Below are 8201 nucleotides of genomic sequence, written 5' to 3'. Positions count from 1 at the left end.
CAAAAGACGAATAATAATTATTTTATATCTTATCCCGAAAATCTCGCATTACCTGTACATAAGACCGTACTCGATGAAATGGAAAAAAAAGTTTTACTCTTGCAGATTCGTGGTTGCACTATTGTAATTTCGTTATAACTTTTCCGTTGCGTCTTCCCGGAAACAAACTAAATTATGTACGCATATATGTAATTATTTGCTCGTCTTGTACGAATTTTGTAACCATAAAATGAAAACAGCGTTGTACAGCACACGCGTTTCGTATACTGACTATGACTATCTCAGTGATTCTCAACCTTTTTAAGCTGACAACCCCTCTCAAATTAAATATGCAATGTTTTTGCGATCCCTAAAAATATATTTTTTTTCTATTATGCGTGCACACCTAGATATCATTATTAAAAATAAGTGATTTACATCATGTGTTGGTGATCATAAAATATAATTTTGGCAAATCCAGGTTGAGAATAGCTGTAGACATCGTTTGTTCAGTCACAACCAATAAAATTTGACGCGAGTAAATTTCGATTTACAAAAAGCGAGATAATTTGATTCTTCGTGAACTTTTGATGTGCGGGTATTATTTACCTATATTATATGCAGTGAGTCGGTGATGTTATTGTCATTACTGCTGCGGCAGTGGTGCGATTTTTCTGAGACACGTTTTAATTCTAGATAATAATACATACCTATAACATGTCTGTATTTCATATTTTTATTGTTGCCCACCATCATAGTCACTTTGAATGACAATAGAAATCCCATTATAATAATATTCATGGGCGTATGCGAAAGGAGGGGCTAGGGGGCTCCGCTCCCCGACAAGAAAAAATTAGCCACTCCAAACTAGTTTTTTTCGCTCATAATAATATTCGCGAGACAAAAAAATCACGCATTTCTAACCTAGATTTTTTTTTATTATTATTATTATTGAACCACTTGACCCTCGTCGTACCGTTTTCGCCCCATTTCACGTATCCTATGATAGGTATATATATAGGTATACATATACGATGCATAAAACTACATAAAGAGACCGTTAAATTTCGTAAACTCCTTTACACATTATTTATAAGCAAAACAAATGCAACGACTGGTGATTTCTACCCCTTTCCCTCAGCTGCTGAGGGTTTGATACGCAGATATAAATAATCCGTTGAATCTTTTCAACGTAAAATCTTAATAAAAGTAATGTTATATTATTTATGCACTAAAATTAGGAATAGAAGTATAGAATTTATTTAAAAACGGCGTATATTTTGTAATATTATTGTTACTATTTTTTATTATCTAAGCGTTACAAATATTATATAACTTTTTCAAGCTATACATAAAATAAAATATAAAAAAAGAATTTTATTAAATGTAATTTTTAACATTTAAATCAAACTATTATCTAAAACAATTTCCTAGTTGTCAAATTAATTATGTCTTAGTTTATAGTATAATCTATTGGTCATAAAATAAACATTTTATGTTTTATTTTTAGATAATATAATTTCACAATTATAATAATTATTATAATATTATAAAGTATATACATATATTGATAGTACCTACATACTTAATATCTTCAATAAATTATCGAAATGAATTATCATGTATATGCGTATATAGGATGATTATTTTAAGAATAAATTATCATTCATTATCTCTAAAATAAAAATAAATCGTTTTAAAAATATATTTTTTACATAATTTGTAGTTATTGCAAAACAACATTTTTGAAATTATATTTTTCTCTATTTGTTTTCGTTAAACACAAAATTTTATTCGAGTAGGTAGTTGGTAAGTGATATCGATCAAAATTCGATTTTAAACCTAAATTTCAGGATAATTTCCCATGCTGTTTTTCAAAAATTAAAAAATATAATGTTTCCAAAAACGTTAATACCTAATGATAAAAAAAATTCTTGTTAACCTTTAAAACAATCACCCTGTATATAAGTATATTAAATAGTACCTACTAACATTTTTAAATGGATTTTATATTATATAGTTATCAAAATTAATAGAAAATGTACTATCGCGCAACTATCTATTCATATCTAAAAAAATGGTACTTTTGTTAAAACTCATATAAATTATTCAAGTGTGTTGATAGTTATTTCAAATTGAGTTATTTAATTTTCATGTAGGTATAACAGTTTATTTCTGAGAAATAAAAAAATATATAATTCATTAGCAAAATGTTTATCATTAAAACAAATAAATGTGTAGTTTAATAGGTTATTATTTTCATATCACATCGATACGTTTTATTATGAAACAAATATAATTAATTTTAATTTTAATACACTGCGTACTGTATTATAAACCAAATTTAGCTTTGCGTACAACAGTTATTAGAAATATGTTACTAGTCTTTAAAACTTTAAAATTAAAAAAATAAACTTTATCAGTAAAAAGCATAGTTTTTTTTTGTATGTACCTATGGTAAAAAAATTGAATTCACTGAAATATGTTAAAACTTTACATCCCAGAAATAATGAACGAGAATTAGTTTCAATTTTTTTTTAATTTTATCATTTTAAATTTTTGATTGACAATTAGTCGGAAAAATATTTCAAATGCCTGTTTTATTTCTGTATATGATAGGTAAACGGCCGTGCTCTTTTTTATTTAGTTTTAAAATATAAACAAATCTATTAAATATATTTACGAAATCATTAGGTTCCTACACTTATTTTGCTACAATATAGTTGATCTCAAAAGCTTATGACTTTGTAAAGCTTTTAAGTAGTGTTTCATGTCTGAAAAATTCAACTCAGAAGTTTTAAAAATATAAAAAGTTAAATCGCATAAAGTAGATACAACCTAACTTTGAAGTAAGTTTTTTTTAAAAAAACAATAATAAATAAACTAGTTTTACTATAGATTATTAAAAAACAAAATGTCAAATTTTATATTAACCTATTGTTTATTTTTACCAACATTAAATTATAATTACAAATATTTATCATCGAAAAATAATTTGCATAATTTAAAACTATAATACAGTATAGATGTTATAGAGCTATAGCTCAATATAGCTAGTAGGAAATGTTTTTCAATTTATTTAACTATTCTATAAACTATTTTATACAATATACGTTATATTGACACATTGTTAGATTTTAAATATTTTTTTTTTATATAATATACCTTATAATATTATAACCTATTTAATAAAGTAAATTATATTTTTCGGTCTTGATATAGAATGCACACAAATTATTAAAATAACCTGAAATTCTTCTTTACGTCTGTGTATTAATTTCACATAGAATTCCCACAGTATCAACACATAGCTACAATTTCAAATTTCTCGTTTAAATTTAAATATTAATAAGAAATCCGGATTACCTATATATACGGTCATTATTATCCGATTTTTAAAAATATTATTGCAGCGGTGTTATACAGTACATAATGAATTCAAAATTGTTATATTTGGAGAATAATTATTAACTTATTCGTAAATATGATAAAATACGCTTCACGGAATTTTTCGCTTCAATTATACACTGCACAGGATAACGTTTCTTTTTTTTCCAGGAGTATGATAAATGTCGATGCGATGCAGAACTAACGCTCGGATACGAAATCTGCGTTTGAAAAACGATCGACCGATTACGGTTAATTTGAATAACATAACCGAAGTACATATTATATTATTATAATAATATCATAAACGTTTTTGTGCGCATGTGATTTTTCTCAAAATTCCGTCAATTTATATACAACATAATAATAATAATATTATAGTGTTTAAAAAACGTTTGCGCAGCGTAAATACCTATACGACCTAAAAAAAAAAAAAATCGTAATTTGTTTTTAATCCGACTATATGAGGCGCCTATAAAATATAATATTATAATAAACGCGTTTTATACGAAATACCTATACATATAATAATAATATAATATAATAGGTATATATATTTTTTTAATTGAAATTATTAACTCAACCACCGCATTATTATAATACCTATAGGCACCTAAACAACACAGGTTATAGCTACAACGTAAAAAAGTCGAAAAAATCAAGCGAAATCTATTTCTAAATACACGTCTATAACAGGTAAACGTCGTCGAGATCGCAGGTTAAGTCGCGGTTTACTCCCGGACGATCCGACGCAATAATAACAATATACATATATATATATTATAAGTACCGAAATAATATAACGAATATTGAAACGGCACGGTGGTACTGGTATACCTACACGGCTATATATATATGTATGTATAGGTATATTATATTATAATATAATATGAAGTTACCTCACCTATACACAATAGAGCAAAAACGTTATAATAATATATAATTCGGTTTTATTTTATTATAGTGTTAAATATTTTTTTTTTGGAGGGAAACGCGCGAGACGTGGCCATTGGACTCGAAAATCCGTTCCCCCCGCCCGCGCAGCGGGCCGCGCCCAGACACGGCCGAACGGTTGCGGCGGCGTGACGGGGGCCGGGTCGGCCGCTCGGGCGCCGTCGCCGCGTCCGCGGTGGGGATACGAAGGGTTTCCTGCTTTTCGAATTTTACGTTTCAGTGTCACCTGGCCACCGCACCGGCACCGGCACCCGACGACAACGACGACGACGTCGACGACTATTACACTATATACGCGGTACGACACACACGCGCCGCGAAAATAATAATAATAAAATTAATAAAAAGGAGGAAAAAAATTACGCCGCAGCAGCACGCACGCGGGATATACACTCGTCGCTCCGCCGCCACCGCCGCCACCGCCGCCGTCGCAGTCGCAATCGCCGTCGCCGTGGTTGTCCGCTGTCGTCCGTCGTCCGTACAGCACTGCACGCGCGCGCGCCCGGCAAGCACACGCGGACCGACCGACCACCCTCTGCCCACCGCCGGACCGACTACGTATCACGCGGGGGAGAGAAAAATTTTTATCATTATTTTCTCGCCGGAGCTGAGAGAGATTTTCCTCGATTTTTTTCTACACGCGATTAATGCGATTTTTGTTTGTTTGATTTTTTTTTTTTTTTTTATCGTGTCATTTGCTCAAGTATAATAATAATAGTATATATTACAGTGTTTTTATCCGCACCGCCGAACACGCACCCGCGACATGCCAACGCCGCGTACCGTGAGTGCCGATCGCCCCTCGTCGACCGTTTCGCGATTTTTGCGGATTTTTGCCGATTCTTAGTTTTGTATACTTACATCAATTTTTTTTTTTTTGTGCTTTCCGTGTGAGTGAGTGAGTGACGCGCTCGTTAAAACGCCGGTCGTATCGCCGGTATATACGCACCTGTATATAATTATTTTGACATTTACGAACGGTTTTTTTTAGTAATATTTATTTGTTGTTGTTTATTTTAAATTTTTCGTTTTTTTTTTGCGGTAAAACCGTATAAAAATTTCACTGTTAAAATTCTCACTGTTTGTGCAAGTGTCGTGGACGCAGGACGTGTACGTGATTGTACACCACGATCGGCTGTTACTGTAAGTAAATCATCATCGTCATAATATTATTTTGTACACATTAATGTTAATTTAATTTTTTCACTCGAAAAACGTAATCGAACCAATTTTTTTTTGTTAACACCACATGCATTTTCTACGTAAAAATGTCACTAATATAAAAGATTCAAAATTTTTATTTTCTTTCGTCCGAGACCTAGTCAGGATCTGTTGAAAAATTGAACTTATCATCCCACTCGCGACGGTTAACGAGCAATATAAGTCATTGATTTTCTTTTGGATAATTTTAACACGTAATTATGCGTTTTCGTCGATATCATAGTTTAATTTTTCCTTCACATTTACCATTTTCGCCTCAATCCGTGTTTTGTATAGAGTTATTATATTAATATATAGAGTAAAAACCGTTTGCGTTTACAAAACTCGTAATCGTATATATTTCGCAATTATATTAATTCCCAACAATTACCATGTAAAAACACGCGTAAAAATACACACTCGCATACCAGCTAATTAATTAATTAAACGATACACCTATACTTATTTATACTTCCAACGTACAGTAAATTTCTTAATACGCGTGAATACAATGTTAAGCTATGTGCGAACATTTACGTCAGTATTTATGGCTTTAAATGTTAGAAAAAGAAAAATTTTAGAATAATATAATTTAGAAAATAATAATAGATTGAATTTATCGATGCAATTATTTTGGCAATCGCAGTATTCTAGTAATTGTAGACAATTATAATTATTTGCCATCTGAACATAATTATTATTAAGTGCTGCCTATAATTATTTGCACAGTAAAAAAATTCGTTCAATTTCGTGAAATTCAGTCTTATCTGGGTGTGAAGTGGCATCCATAAAAAAATTATGATAAATTCACGTAAGCCTGTAAAAAAAAACGAAGAAAAAAATAAGACTAGTTGACCTAAACTAATTATTACACCTCGTTATCTAATATTTTTTTTTATTTAAATTTTTTAATTCTTTCCCCTTCCCTCCCTGTTTGATACGATTTTCCATGTAACTAAGTAAAAAGCTTACTTATATCGATTAAAGTTAAAACGCCTGATATTATATTATTATTTTTTATTTTTATCATTTGGGTGTTTTTCTTTAATCTATATAATACACATATTATGTAGGATATTATGCCTACAATACTACATAATAAACATGCATTTTCAATTACTTTACATAATATATATTATATTATTTTATCACCCTTGAAGTTTAATATTCATGTCATAAACTAATCAAAATCATGAGATTTCGTCACATTTTCTGAGATCTTATTCCAATTATCTTACATTAGGCTCTTCTATAAAGCCCATACAAACAAGTTCAAGTTCAATGCACTACAAATGAGAAGACACTCATTAACTATATTATGATCATTTGAATTTGAACCAATCTGCCGAGCACTAAATCTTTGTAATATTTTTTATACAATTATTTATTTTATACAAACATTCTTAATGACAAAACTTACTGTTGGATATTCTGATTGTTAATTATTGGGTGGATATTGTGCTAATATATTATAATATATGTTTTATGCAATAATAAATTGTTCATATTTTGGCGACATCGGAAATAGAACACGGCACCTCGGAAATGTTAGCCGACTATGTTTTTTTTCTTACAATTTCGTAATAGTGCTTACAAATGCATTTAATTCGTGTAGAATTTCAACATTTTTTTTTTTGGTTTCCGGAAAGAAGTCCGTCTCACCTGTACACAGGAAGCCATTTAAAGTAAACATTCGTGCTACCTGTGCAAAGTGTGTAATTTTTTGTGGCGAATCCACAGAGACAGACATACATGTAGGTACCTACGAACGATCGTAAAAACTTGATATTATGTATATTATTATCACAAAATTCCATTCATTTTATATTTTATGCGTTTCACTGTCTTAGAATTTTTATATTAAATAACATTCGCAGAACGTTATTATTTTAAATAAAACTCATCTCAATCTTTATTATTCAAATATTTATAATGATAAAAATAATATAATGTATTACAATATATAGTTGATTTACACGTGGTCATTAAAAATGACAAATTTTATACTCTCGTTTTTGAGCTGCGCATTATCGTTGAGATCCGTCTAATAAAAATCAGTTTTACAGCCTTCACGCATTTCTTTTATACCTCACGTATTCGTATTATTATATATTGTATTATATGCGTTTGACTTGCCGTCCAAAATATACTCGCGACGCAGACACCCGTTTATACGTGTAATATAATATAATATATACCCATCATACCCACTGCCGGCTGATAAGTTTTTCGAATAAGAGAAGAGACCCTTCGGACATATTATATGTTTATATCTCATAATAATTTAAAACATAAAATAAATACCTACATATACACATTATAATATAATCGTTTACCCTACAATGATATTTCCACCGGGAGGCGAACCCAAAACTTGAAATAAAAAAAAAATCGTCAAATAGGCCCGAACATAAATAATTATTATACAGCCAAATGTTTGATGTCTTTTTGCCGGAGGCCGTGGTCACATGTTTTTTTTTGTTATTTTATTTATCTTTATCTGTAAAATAATAATAATACTTACCTATAGTCGTCGAGAAAAAGGTGCAGCTCAGTGAGTAAAAAAAAAAAAAAAGTGGAGCGTCGTCGTGTTCCGGCGTTCGTCGCTATTACATCTTTTACCGCGTACTCAAAAATAAAATCGAAAACATATCTTGTCTTCACGTGCGTTTTTTCATTCT

At 30.2% G+C, this 8201-nt stretch overlaps 1 protein-coding gene across 2 annotated transcripts in view; it reads left to right on the top strand.

The window, feature by feature from the left end:
* Positions 1 to 4527: 4527 nt before the first annotated feature.
* LOC132938622 (zinc finger protein castor homolog 1-like) overlaps positions 4528 to 8201 on the top strand; it is an 87521-nt gene continuing 83847 nt past the window's right edge. For both annotated transcript variants that reach the window (XM_061005556.1, XM_061005555.1), the window contains exon 1: positions 4528 to 5463. The gene's annotated coding sequence lies outside the window, so the exon portion shown is untranslated. The remainder of the gene's footprint in view (positions 5464 to 8201) is intronic.

Source organism: Metopolophium dirhodum, chromosome 2, assembly GCF_019925205.1.
Source record: "Metopolophium dirhodum isolate CAU chromosome 2, ASM1992520v1, whole genome shotgun sequence".
NCBI classification, from domain to species: domain Eukaryota; kingdom Metazoa; phylum Arthropoda; class Insecta; order Hemiptera; family Aphididae; genus Metopolophium; species Metopolophium dirhodum.
The sequence above is the reverse complement of the archived record's forward strand: the minus strand, read 5'-3'. Positions and strand labels throughout refer to the sequence as shown.